Source organism: Protopterus annectens, chromosome 6.part1 (genome assembly GCF_019279795.1).
Source record: "Protopterus annectens isolate FY-2018-M chromosome 6.part1, PAN1.0, whole genome shotgun sequence".
NCBI lineage: Eukaryota > Metazoa > Chordata > Ceratodontiformes > Protopteridae > Protopterus > Protopterus annectens.
This window is the reverse complement of record NC_056738.1, coordinates 287,333,695-287,348,271: the sequence shown is the minus strand read 5'-3', so window position 1 is coordinate 287,348,271 and position 14,577 is coordinate 287,333,695. Positions and strand designations below refer to the sequence as shown.

General features: G+C 38.0%; 1 protein-coding gene across 3 annotated transcripts in view; it reads left to right on the top strand.

Moving 5' to 3' along the window:
- The window catches only part of IKZF2 (IKAROS family zinc finger 2), a 932,087-nt gene that overhangs the window by 488,716 nt on the left and 428,794 nt on the right, over positions 1–14,577 (top strand). The window lies entirely within an intron of this gene.

Below are 14,577 nucleotides of genomic sequence, written 5' to 3'. Positions count from 1 at the left end.
AGGACCAAGTCCATTAATTCTACTAAAAACCTCATTTCTCTGGTATCCAATACTGCGTATATTGCAAGAGAGCCTCTTGTTAAAACTCCAACCCTACATTATGTGGAATACTTGTAAAATGATCAATGGCATCCACTATTAAAAAAACTACAACTTTTATTCCAAGTCAGGTGTTATTTCCAAAAGTCACAGCAGATCCTCATAAAATTGACTAACTTCCTCATCTTCATCATCTTTAGTTGAAACATAAAAATGTCACTATTGTGTTGAATGTCTTATCCTGTAGTTTGATTTGGATTACTCTGTTATTGTTTGAGTTCTAACCACGCAGTGATTTTGATGCTCTTGTGTTAGCAATGAGGGCCATTCCATTTCTTTGGCAAGACTGACCATAGTAGATACTCTCATGATTATCTGATGTAAAATGACCTGCTCTAGTCAATCTTATTTAACTTATTGAAAGTATGAGTAAAAACATTTATCATTCTTACTCCTGCAGTAGCCTAAAGCTGTTTGGGTTATATCCTGCCTGAGATGTAATGGACAGCCAGTCTTCAAAAGTCTCAGGCTACCCTCCACATATATGCCCACATGGAGAAAACAGCAGCCTGAGCAGTACTTTTTTACGGGTGTATATCGTATCATCGAAGACTGCAAACATCGAAGCATAAAACCTCGAACTGAAGACATTGAACTGGGAACATCGAAATGGGGAAAAACACACTTGTAGGTCAAAAAAATTGCTCCTTGCAGAGGGCAAGACCACCTGCCACTTAAATGTACCACTTCGGAGATTGCACTTCAGTGCACTACAGTGCAGAAACGGAAGATTTCCATTTCCTACACTGTAGCGCGATCTCAGAGTTGGTATATTTAAGTTGTGGGGGTGTGGGGTGGTACAGGGGGCCTTGCCCCCCTGCCTACATGTTTCATGTCCCTGTTGGGTATTCCCTTTTACAACATTTTGATGTTCTGCTGTTTCAATGTCTTCAGTTCTATGTTTTCTGCCTCTATGTTTGCAGTTTTCGATGATGTGATATAAACCCCTTTTTTACTGTCCTTGAGAGAGCATCTTTGGTTTTCCCAGGACTGACAGCCCACCTCATTCATTCTTTCCTGACAAATAAGTCCCCTTTGGGTCACTTTAAGATTACTGTTTGTGTTTTCAGAGAAGTTATTTTTTAGTAGCTTGGGCTAATTAATTACATCAGGGTTACCTTTTTTTGTGAGATAAATGTGTTGCTTTTGTATTTTTATGAGTGAGATGAATTAATTATATTTTAGAGGGGTTGTAAGTTGCTGCTTGTCTGCACTTTATGACAACTTACCTTCATTTTTACTTAATTCAGTCATACTCTCTCTGAAAAGGGCCTTCTGAATTATGGAGGACGAAAGTGCACTGCTTGTGCACCTACTTCTGTAATATTTGGAAGACTGTGTTGGGAATTGTAATTGTATGTACTGCTTGTGAAAAAGAGTGACATCTTACCTTCTGACAGGCTTCTCTTTCAGCAGGAACGTGGATACTTTTACTTGTTCTGTGGTCCTTTTTTTGGTATATCTGATAGGAAAACACAATAAACAGATGTCTGCTCTGTGGTCTTAGTCTATATCCCAGCCATTTGTAATTGATTCTGAAGTGGACACGGCTTATTCTTCAGACCACTCACTCATTTCCCCAGGTCATTTTGGTGCAGTCCTTTCCATCAGCATGGTCATGGGGTTAGCCATGTCCATTGCTGCTGTTCCATTGTCTGTATTTGGCATGGAAAAAACATCTACTTTGGGTATGGGAGTTCTACAGGAGGTTCTCCATGGGGGGGGTAAGACACCTGCTTCCTGGGTTGAAGTGCCATCCTACAGTCAGTCTCCTTCTAGGGATGCCCCCAAGAAGAAAGGAACAAAATTTAGAGATAGTTAATCTAAAGATACTGTGATTGTTAACCCAGAGAAATTTCATATCCAGAAACACCACTCTATGAAGAACTCATTCATGAGATTGTGTCCTAGACCTGCTCAGGGAATCTGCCATACAATTGTGTTCTGAAGGAATGTAAACCACGTGTAGATTTATTTGATGACAGACAGCCAAATCCCAGGCCTGAAGGGTTAGTCTGAAAATAAGATAACATTTTGTGCCCCACTGTTGGTTGATGTGCCACATAACTGTGGTGATGACTGTAAAGACCTTTAAAGGGCCTGGTGACCAAAGAGAATGGAAGGACTGAAAAGCAAGAATAAGAGCTCTCATTTCCTTTATATTGATGTGGTCTGACCTCTGATAAAAAGGCCATAAACCTTGAACCCTCAGATTGTTGAAAAAGGCTCTCCACCCCAGATTTGAAGCATCGGTGAACAGTTCCTGAGTAGGGTAGGAGTCAGAAAAAGTAGTCTTGGATTGAGAGAGACCTGCTGAATTCACCAGTTCAACTAGAGTTTGAGACAAGGGAGTAAGAGAAGTGAAAACTCCAGAGGATAGCAATGTTGGAACCACACCATCTTTACATACCACTGACACTTTCTCATGTGAAGCTTGGCAAAGGGAAGCATGAGAGTGGTAGACATCATGAACTCCAGGAGTCTGAGAAATTCCCTTGCTGAAAGAGAAAGATGTAGTAGAGACTGAAAGTTGGTTGCCAGAGACTGAACCTTGGAAAAAGAAAAAGAGAAGTAACATTGGAAAGGTCTGAACTCTGCATCCCAGAAAAAAATGATTATGAGAAGGAGTCATATTGGACTTCTTGACGTGGTGTTTCTGGATAGAGTACATTGGTGGATATTCCTCTAGTGGATCTTTTTGCCTCCCTCTGAACAGGCAACTTCCTTTATTTTGTTCCAGAGTTCCAAGTCCTTTGACTTGGAAGGTAGACACCATGTCTTTCTCTTGGAAGGAGATGCTTCCGTATATGTAACTTCCTGTTCCTCTACTTTCCAGGGTTCTGCATAAGATCAGAAAGTACTTTCCCAGAATCTTGCTGTTGTCTCCAGTACTGGTTCCCCCTCTTGTTTCACCTGTCCAATGGTAATTATCACAAATTACCTCACTGGATGGATCTTCTCACACAAGACAAAGGGTCTTTCATTCATCCTCACTTGTCCACGTTTCAGTTGACACTTTAGGTGATAAGATTTTGATCTCATTCAGATACTGCTTTTCTGAGGACATGCTTAGGGTACTGCAGAAGGCCAGGAAACACACAACTAGAAAAATTATATATGGCTAAATGCACTGATTTTCTTTTTGGTGTCTTAAGGATCACTAGGATCCCTTCTAAGTGAGGTGTCCCTTTGGTCTTTTCATGAAGTATTACTGAAATTGAATTTATCCTCAAGTCTTGGTGAGTACCTTCATGAGGTGGACTCTGTTTTTCCCAAAATCTCACCAAGATGACACTGATATATAGACTGTATTTTATATAGCATACATCTTGGACAGATACAGGTTAAAAATAAAGATAGCTAGCTGCACAAGTCCCAGGATTAAAAATTGCCCAATCCTGGTAGGTGCACTGGTACCAGGACTACAAAAAAATGACAGTGTAGAATCCTCAAGACATGGAAATATTCCTACAATGGGGCTAGGTCAGGCCTAGTGGGAGGATGACCCCCTGTTGTAGAAGAAAGTAGCAGTCCACAAAAATCACAAAAACTGATGGATTAAAAAAGAACCATACAGGCGGGTAGAGTGGACTACTGAGGATAAGAAAAAAAATGATGTATTATTATTATTATGCAGGAAGCCCAGAATTTCCAGACAAAAGATTTACAAAAGATTAAGAGAGTAATTAGAGGAAAGAAAAGTACTTCCACAGGAAAAATGGTCAGAAGCTTCAAATAAAAATTTGTGTTCATTAATACAACAGATCCGTGAAAAACACTATATAGATTAAGAAACCTTATACGATTTGAAAAAATAAGTGACTGAGGAAGTGCAAAAATAAAGAACAAATTTTAGAAATTTTGAAGGGTATAAAAAAGAAATGTGGACATTGGAAAGAAAGACATATCTGATATGGTGCAATATTTATGCAAAGGAGAAAGCCAAATTAATTAGCACTAAAAGGCAGCCCCACAAAGATATTTGAAGAAAAATATAGGCAAAGAAAGGCATCCAGATATGGAAAATTTCACAATAAGAAAAACAAGATCACAAAGAAGGAATGTAGAACAGAAGATTGGTCAAGTAGAAGTTAAAAAAATATAAGCTGAAGTTCCAGAGTTATGGAATATCTGCGAAGTGAAGGATTCAGTGGAGAAAGTCTAGCATGTCATATCACAGCTAGTCCCCAAAGTAAGGAGAAACAAGAAAAGCAGAAGACATCTGAAGAAGAAATATGGACATGGGAAATAAAAAGAGATTTAATATGGTGCAATATTTATGCAAAGGAGAAAGCAAAACTAATTGATGCAAAAAGAGCAGCACAAAAGATATTTGAAGAGAAATGCAGGCAAATACATCTGGAAATGGAAAAATTTACAATACAAAAAATAAGAAAACAAAGAGGAAAAGATTAGTAATGGAGAAGTTAAATGTGTAGAAATGAGGTTGTGGATTACCTGCAAAGTGAAGGATTTAGTGTAAAAATTTAACTTAGATAACAGCACAACAGGATAGAGCAGTGGGCACTCAAATTAAGGAGAAACCAGTGGAGCAGGAAGCATCTAATAAGTTGATATATGAAGATATTGTGGAGCCTCCCATAGGAAACTAGTACAAAGGTTCAGTTGGGGCTATACAGCAAGGGAAAGAACAGGAAAATGCGGCAACGCTGACATAGTCAATGCCGTGGAGTGAGGGCCCCGAGAGTGCCCATATGAAAGAGCAACGGATGACACAGGGTGAAACTGAAGGGGATGTTTTACAGAAAGAATCTCAGGAACTTACTATAGAATGCCCACAGGAAATGGTGAACAAAGAATGTGCCCTTAGTTTAAAATAAATGATGTAAGAGAAGAGTTACTCGATTTAATAGAAATGGATAGACATATTAAGATCAATGAAATAATAGATTGCAGAAGGTTGTTAAAACCTCAAAAGTTAGAAGTTTAATAAAACAAATGAACACAGTAATTATATAAATAGGATACATTACTTTGCAGCCAAATTAATAACAGATAGTCATACCACAAGAACACAGGGTAGTAAAGGAAAGGAGGGGGAGAAATCAAATGCCATCATGGAAGTATTGAATAGAGAAAACTGTAAAGCAATTAAGACAATAAGTGTCACTGTTTGAAGAATATAGAAGAGATGAAAGATTAACAAAAATACTCAGAAAAGTAGATGTGATAAAAGCAATGCACAGTATTACAACGGATCAGGATTTATCATGCACTATCACAAATAATAACCTAGAAATATCAGCACAGGCAGAAAAACTTGGAAGATACACAGATAGGTATAAAGGAAGAGTATAAAATAAGGAATTTATTGATGACCCAAAAAGTTTTCTAGCAAAAAACACAGCATCTATGGGACCGGGCGGTATCCCAGGCTGTGTCTTACACGAGCTCCAAGAAGAACTGAACCCTCACATTAAGTCACTGTTCAAAGTTAGCCTTACTACAGGATATGTACCCAAATAATGGCGTACAGCTACAGTGGTCCCACTCCACAAAGGTGGTGCTACAACGGACCCCGGAAACTATTGCCCCATAAGCCTGACTAGTCTGGTCTGTAAAGCTATGGAGCATATTATTATGGAACTCATAAACAAAGACATTGGGAGCCTCCAGACACTGGACCCTACCCAATTCGGCTTTGTTAAGGGCAGATCTTGCCTCTTAAACCTAGTTGATTTCTTTGAAACAGTTACCAAAGCCATAGATGAGGGCAAGGTAGTCCGCACAGCCTACCTGGACCTCGCAAAAGCCTTCGACACAATACCCCACTCGGGCATCATAAATAAGCTTACCAGCTTAAATATCAACCCCTATATCACAAGATGGGTTGCAAACTGGCTCAGAGATAGAACCCACATGGTCAGAATCGCAGGTGCCATATCTGAATCCAAACCAGTTACAAGTGGCGTTTCACAGGGCTCAGTTCTGGGACCTCTCTTGTTCGGTATATACTTCTCTGAGGTTCAGGCTAACATGGGGGGATTATGGCTGACAAAGTTTGCAGATGACTGCAAACTGGGGGCCATAATCGAATCTCCAGCTGACACAAGCATCCTCCAAAAGGGTCTCACAGAGACGGATGCTTGGTGCCAGAGCCACGGCCTCAAGCTAAATGCTAAAAAGTGCATAGTCATCCCCTTTGGGAAAAACAAGGTGCCCACAAATTAACACATAGGTGGTAATCCATTAAGTACGGAAGAAGTAATTAGAGATTTGGGGACCAACATAGATAGTAATCTCTCCTTTGATAATCACGTTGCCAAAGTGGTTAGAAAGACCTTCTATATAGCCCACCTTATCACGAAAGGGTTCGCATCTAGATCAAGAGAGGTCATTGTGCCCCTCTACTCGTCACTCATCAGGCCCATAATTGAATACAATGCCCCTTTTGGGATGTACCTTACCCGACACCTGCAGCAACTGGAGAGACCCCAAAAGTACCTCACCAAGAGGATCATGGGCTACAAACAGATGTCCTATGCAGCTCGACTAAAGAAACTCAAGCTCTACTCAGTTGCTTACCGCCTACTCAGAGGCGATCTATGCCTGACGTACAAAGCCATGTCAAACCCAGAATTAATGGACATGCTCCACCTCAAATGCTCCAGGGACCTAAACCTCAGCACAAAAATAAATAGGACATGCTGGAGGGACAGATTCATTTCCCAAAGGCTCCCCTCACTCTGGAATAGAATCCCAATTCATGTTAGACATAGCCCATCGCTGACCCTCTTCAAGCGAAATTTGGACGCGTGGATGGGAAATCGCAAATTCACCCCTGGGATCTCTCCTGTGTCCCTGCTAGACAGAGGCACAGTAAACTAATCTTAAAAGGGTACCTTCTGTGACCTACTTTACAGAGGCACAGTAGGCTAATCTAATAGGGAGGTGGAAGCCAAATACCCTCTGGCTAGGCTTATAAATGCCCTAGGGCAGATAGCCTAGTATCTACCTATGAACCTATAGAGGATTGGGAAACAAGGAAAAAGTAATTGAAAGACTACTAAAAAAAGATGAAATAGATACATTTTGGAGAACATAACAAAGATGCTAAATGGATGGAAGAAGTACAAAAAAGAATAAGTTCAAAGGTACAAGATATGAAATGGGATGAAGTAACAGCCAGGGCCGGCCTTAGCTGAAATGACGCCCTAGGCGAAGTAGTGCTCTGGTGCCCCTTAAGCTCCACCCATGCTATACTCATGATACACCCCTATTTGAGCCACACCCAAAAATACATCACTCCCCATGAAAGCCACTCAAGTTATTGCCTTCAATTTTTTTAAATGTATGAAAATAAGTTTCTACTGTAATGGGTTTTGCATTACCAAGCATTTTCCGAAAGTTACGAAGTCCAAAATTAATACCAGAGTTCATCTGACCAGTAATAAGATCAAAAATCAGAACCAGCTGAGACACACACACACACACACACACACACACACACACACACACACACACACACACACACACACACACACACACACACACACACACACACACACACACTTAATACAGTTCCAAAGCTGTGCCATCAGCTGGCAGGTACCATTCACCCAGGCATATGAGGCTTTGTCCTTTTGATTAAGAACATTTATTGAAGAATGTTTTGATGGTTACATTTCACAGCCTCCCTGCCTTGAACATAACTTTTGGTCTGTCTGTGTCAGGACTGGAATGACAAAAAACAAAGGGAGACCCGTTTACATTTTTCTACTCAATTTGCATGCTATTTCTTTCAATTAATCACTAGTTTTTCAGCAACACACTTATGCTTCTATCTACCTGCTTATGCTTCTTGATTGTATTGCCATAATTGTTTATTAAAAGTATTTCACTTTTTTTTTTTTGAAAAGTTGACAGTTTTAGGAGGGATTAAGAGGGACAGAGCAAAATTTGGAGTCAAAATAAGACAGTTGAGAAAGTTGTAAACTGCAACAACCACAGATTTGCACGTAACCAAAGATCTGCAAGCAGCACTGTCATGATCACATCACCCATTTATAACTAAACCCGGTGAGAAGACAAATGAAATAGTCACAGACAGTGGCTGAACAAGACACAGGTACATTCACTTAATGCATGAGAAGTAAACACTTACTCCAGATGCCATCTTCTCTGCAACCTTTGTACTACCACAATAAGTGCACAGAATTGGACCGTGTTTGCTGTCCTTACCATTCTATACTGCTGTTTAAATCCAAAAGCACCACCAACAGAAACTAACCCTACACACAGCTGTGCCACATTTCACAGAAGACACACCTGAAACCCTACATTAAGTAGGGAGAAACACAAACATTTGTTCTATGCCTGGTCTGCGTTACTACTGGAACGATCTGACTCTGGTAGCAGTCTAACCTAATTGGCTGTTTTTGATTTGCATTACACTAGCTTGCGGGAGTAATCACAATACTTTTTTCCCTAAACTAGACTCACATTTAGTGCATGGTGCACCTTTAGAAACTGGAAGCATCAAACCCTGGCCAAATAACTACTATAAATAAACACAAGCACAAAAGATCCCAACGACAATCTCCAAAATGAAACCAAGACAGTAAAGAGAGGCTGCAAAACTTTTAAAAAATTACCATGAATTAAACAATGAAAACAATAAAATTGATAAGCGCTTTCATCCCATATAACTTGGAATTTCATCAGATCATCTCAACTGAATATAATGTTATAATATATGTATATAATATAATGTTTAAATAGTTTAAACAATCCACCACTCCATTCTGAGTCCATATATCTGCTTTTTGTTTAAAGGTGTATTCCCCATCATATGTCATACATCCATAACGAATATCTAAAAAGAAAATTAGAAAAAAAAATAAGTGTATAAACGTAAATATTGTCAAAATGATAAAGTTAATTAAAAAAAATTATAAGCCACCTTAGCCTACCCAAAGCTACTTTAATGTTTTAAAAAGAAACACAGGTATCGGAGCGAAGCACAGCTGCTATAGTCCAAACATATCCAAAGACAACAACTCAGTCTGACATAAATCTTTTACTATATCAAGTTTGGTAAGCGCTTTCACCCAGTAGGGCTTCATCAGACCATGAATCATTCTTAATAAATGCTCATTATATACAAAAAAGGCGCCAAAGCTAGATCTTAAAAACATATTTAGAGTGACAGCCCCCTATTTATATATAAATACATCTCAACATACATCCAAGTACATTAATAAAGATTCATATTAGAAACTACATATTCTCTATATAAAATTCTATAAACAATATATAAAAAACATTTACATATTTCATAAAGATGTATGTATATTTCTATTAAAAACTGCTCAAAGCTATGAAAAATGTTAAATAGCTAATACATAACTGATACTATCTGAGACCTCTAGACTTAAGAAAGGTTTCAGGGGTACCTTGTCATAAAGACCTGGATAGGAATCTGCCCTGAACCTAATTATCCATTTAGCCTCCTGTGTCTCATTTCGATTCCTAATGTCACCACCTCTGAAGCTAGTAGATAACACTTCAATGACTCTAAAAGTAAACATGTCCATATCACCTCTCTCTAACACATGTTTAGATAGTGCATTAACTGTGGACTTAATCTTAATCTGATACATGTGCTCACGTATCCTATCTCGTTTCTTGTCTGTCTTGCCAACATAATATCCATTACATGCTACACACGTAGCAAGATAAACCACATATTGTGTTGGCAAGACAGACAAGAAACTTAGAGATAGGATACGTGAGCACATGTATCAGATTAAGATTAAGTCCACAGTTAATGCACTATCGAAACATGGGTTAGAGAGAGGTGATATGGACATGTTTACTTTAGAGTCATTGAAGTGTTATCTACTAGCTCCAGAGGTGGTGACATTAGGAATCAAACTGAGACACAGGAGGGTAAATGGATAATTAGGTTCAGGGCAGATTCCTATCTAGGTATTAATGACAAGGTACCCCTGAAACCTTTCTTAAAGTCTAGAGGTCTCAGATAGCATCAGTTATGTATTAGCTATTTAACATTTTTCATAGCTTTGAGCAGTTTTTAATAGACATATACATGCGTTTTTATGAAATATGTGTATTCTTTTTATATATTTTTTTATATATTGTTTATATAATTTTATATAGAGAATATGTAGTTTCTATGAAGTATATATATAGTTTTATGTTTTAAGTGAGCAGACCATATGACTCTTTATTAATGTATTTGGATGTATGTTGAAGTTGATGTATTTATACATAAATAGGGGGCTGTCACTTTAAATATGTTTTTAAGTTCTAGCTTTGGCGCCTTTTTTTTGTATATAATGAGCATTTATTAGGAGTGATTCATGGTCTGATGAAGCCCTACTGGGTGAAAGCGCTTACCGAACTTGTCCTATTGATATAGTAAAAGATTTATGTCTGAGTTGTCGTCCTTGGATGTGTTTGGACTATAGCAGCTGTGCTTCACTCCGATACCTGTGTTTCTTTTTGATTTTTATTGCTGGATTGTGTAGGGTGTACAGAGCGTTCACTCCTTGTGAGCTTCTATTTATTGGTTTTGTTTTACTTTAATGTTTTAAGTAAATATTTTTAATAGCTGTATTTCTGCAAAACAGAGACATTCTCATGCCTCTTATCAAAATAGAATGTTTTAACCCTAACAAAACTGATGCAAACCTCGATTAGTATTTTCTAAGATGGATGCAAGTGCAGTCATGCCTCTAAACTTCTTGCTCAATAATTCTGGACAAATGCTCCAAATCAGGGAATATTTTAAATACTATTCTAATTTACATAGAATTAATAGCACAACAGGTTTTGAATCAATGTATTTTCTAGCATTTGGAATTGCAAAGCTAATGTCTGACATTTTCAACTGATTTAATTTTGTGACAGACAGGGTGAAAATAATATAAGGCAAAATCACAGCTGACTTTATCAAATGTTTTCTCTACATCAAGACCCAACAACCCCAGGAGCATTTTTTTTACAGTCTGCATTAGCACCGTTCTGTTAATTTTGTCAAATGTTTGCCACCCATCCACAAAATCACATTACTGTACATCTATCAATTTTGGCAACACCTTTGACATTCACATAACTAGTATAGCTATAAACACTTTATAATTATAGCTTAAAACTGAAATGTATCTATACGAAGCTGGATCATTACTATTTTTCTGCTTATACTCTGCTTGTCATTTTAAAATATTATATCCCTTGTATAATACAGTACTACTTATTAGAGTGTATTTTAAATTTAGTTTTGAACATTTTTTCCAGTAAGCAATGAAACAAACCATATGAACCAATGGCAAAATTGTCCAAATCAGAACATTTCAACCATAAAGGCCACTCAGACTTGTGCCATTGCAATCCACCAGTATGTCAATATGCACACTCTCTCCAGAAGTAAAAGTCATCTGAATAATTCCACATTAAAGAGATCTGTAACTAATGAAAAGATTGCTGCTAGAAAGCAACTTTATATTTCAGTGTTTCATCTACAAATTCAGTGTCTGCTGTCACTGAAGAATAAATTGCCTACGTTACATTAAAAATAATGGTAAGCTGGTAATATTGCACTAGGAAATGGATGGCAAACTGAAAACAGGTTCATAGTTACTAGGCATTTCATCCAAAGGAGGGCATACTCAGGACTGCAGCACCCCACCCCCTTAAAATACAACACAGTATCAGCAATCAATGTACATGTTGTGGGAGTAGAACAGTCCTTTATAACGAACAGACAAAAATATAGTGCAAAACATCTGGATATTCTGCAAAAACCTGGACAGTTGAGGGGCATGCCCCTACCTGTTACACACACACACACACACACACACACACACACACACACACCTGTAGGTAATTTGGGGATTGCCAGTGCACCTACTACATGCCTTGTGATATAGAATGAAACTGTACCATTTGACAAAAATCCATCTAGGCACAAGGAGGATATGCGGACTGTACACTGAAGAGACCCCATCCAAGAACTGAACCAGATAACTGAGTACTATGAAGGAATAGCAGTTAAAAAAAGGAAAAACAAAGCTGGGTTTTGCTGTCTTAAAGATAATGTTCAGGTGCAATGTATCTTTGAAATCTGCCTGGAAGCTGGCGACCCACATAGGTTATTTTTAACTTGTCAAATGCAGTGAGAAATATAAAATACAGATTATTTAGTAATTTAAAACAAAGATGAAAATTAAATGTTTTTGCTTGTATGCTGGAGGGTACTTGCTCACCTTCTGACATTCCACGTCATCATGCTTCGTACTGGTATGATATGACAAAATACTTGGCTTAAAAAGGGAACAAGAGAGAACAGAAACATATGGGAAAGAAAAAGAGGAAAAAAATCACAGAATTCTGTGAGCTTGCCTTTGTGGTCCTTGTTGGCAAGTTACTAGCTAAAGAAGCACATGTTAAAAAAAAAAACACCAAAAACATAGGATTATGCAACAAAGTACAGCACTGAAAAAAGGAAATGGCTATGTTCTTGAGAAAGCTTGTCAGAAATCTAATATTATGTTCATGATAAAGTATAATTTATATGACCTTCTGCCTCCAAGAACATATCAGTCGATGTTACAACCTTCAAAGCCTTACAGCAGAAAGGGTAAGAACATCAGATGTGATGGCAAATAAATATTTTTAAAAGTCGTATTTTTCCATTAATTATTTTGTGTGAATACATGAGCAGAACGATCACTGACCAGGACCCAACTTCTAAAGCTGGTGGAAATAGAATGCAGATGGGGCTGCCAGTTAAGAAAATAAATATGTTGAATGAGTGAATTAATTAAATCACAAAGAAGCTTAAAAGAAATGTATATGACCATTTAATTTTAGAGAGTTGTTGCACTTAGCTGCTGCTTTACCTTCCATTTCTATGGGACCCTCTGGATGCCACTGTTGACCTATATTCACATTTTCTAGTATGACATTCCAGTGCCTCATCAATTTGTCTGAAAAAAGCGTTTCCTGAAATTTTATTGAAATATTCTGCTGTTCAGCTGCCTTACATGCCCCCTTCCCCACTTATGTTCTTCTTAAGGCCATACCACCTTCTTGAACTAGATAACATAATAAATTCCAGTCAAGCCCCTACTCACAGCCTTCCTGAACTTTCGCAGTCATTAAATGTTAAACCTTTCTTTACATACCTAACCCTCCTCTTTTTTTTATCTCCTCAGCAGCATCATTTTAGTAACTCTCTTCTGCATATTTCAATGAAAATGAATACAAGTCAGTTTTGAAGCTTAAATGAGTGGCCACTAGATAACTCGGTTATAATACATATTGAAAATCTTATACTCTACATTTCCAAACATTACTTTCTTTCAATAATCCCCACATACATACACACGCACCCTTACCTCTCACTTGTCCATTCTTGCTCCAGTATGCAACATCTTCTGCAATTCAAATTCCGCACCCCCAAAACAAAGACGTACATAATCTGTTGCATAGGCACAACAGGTGTTTGCGACCTGTTTTCATCATCTGCGGCCATGAAAGGAGAGCGTTCTTAAAGAAGAACGTCCTTAAATTTTTTTTTTTTTTTTTTTTTTTTTTTTTTTTTTAATAAAAAGAAAATTAATCTCTCGGCTGCCACAGGCAGTCTCCGTTTTATGGACAATGTACCTCCGAGAACAGCACAAACCCAGACTGCATAACAAAAAAAAAAATGTAAATAAATAACTAAAATTGCCCCCTTAATGTGATAGGGCTGTATGGCGCCCTAGGCGGTTGCCTAGTTCACCTATGGCTGGCCGTGGTAACAGCCAGAGAGCTTGAAACAAAGTTAAGAAAAGCCTCTAACTAGAAAACCCCAGTCCCAGATGCAGTACTTAACTTCTGGTTAAGAGTATTAACATCTTTGGATGAAGATTTAGCCATGACTAAGACCCATTTATATGCACACCCCGAACAGATACCAGCCTGGCTAACAACAGGAAAAACAATTCTCCTTCGTAAGAGTGAACCTGCAAACTACCCTAAAAGTGATACACCAATAACTTGCCTTCTGATGACGTATAAACTATACACTTGTATTGATGCCGACAGAGTTTATAGTCATTTAGAAGAAAACTCAATTATGGCCATAGAACAGAAGGGTAATAAAAGAAAGTCATATTGAAGAAAGGATCATTTGTGGTTAGACTCATGGTGGAGAACTGTAAAAAGGGGGAAGAATCTAAGTATGGCATGGATAGACTACAAAAAAGCATTTGACAGTATCCCACATTCATAGATAAAAGAGTGTTTAAAAATGTATAAGACACACCCTACATTGATAAACTACATCACAGCGACCATGAAACAGTGTCAAACCACTTTGCAGTTAAGCCATGATAAAGGACAAATTATTATTCCAGGGATAAAAATCCAAAGGGGAATATTCCAAGGGTGACTGTTACTGCTGCTGTTTTGCCTTGACCTTAACCCATTAAGCTGTCTGCTTAACAG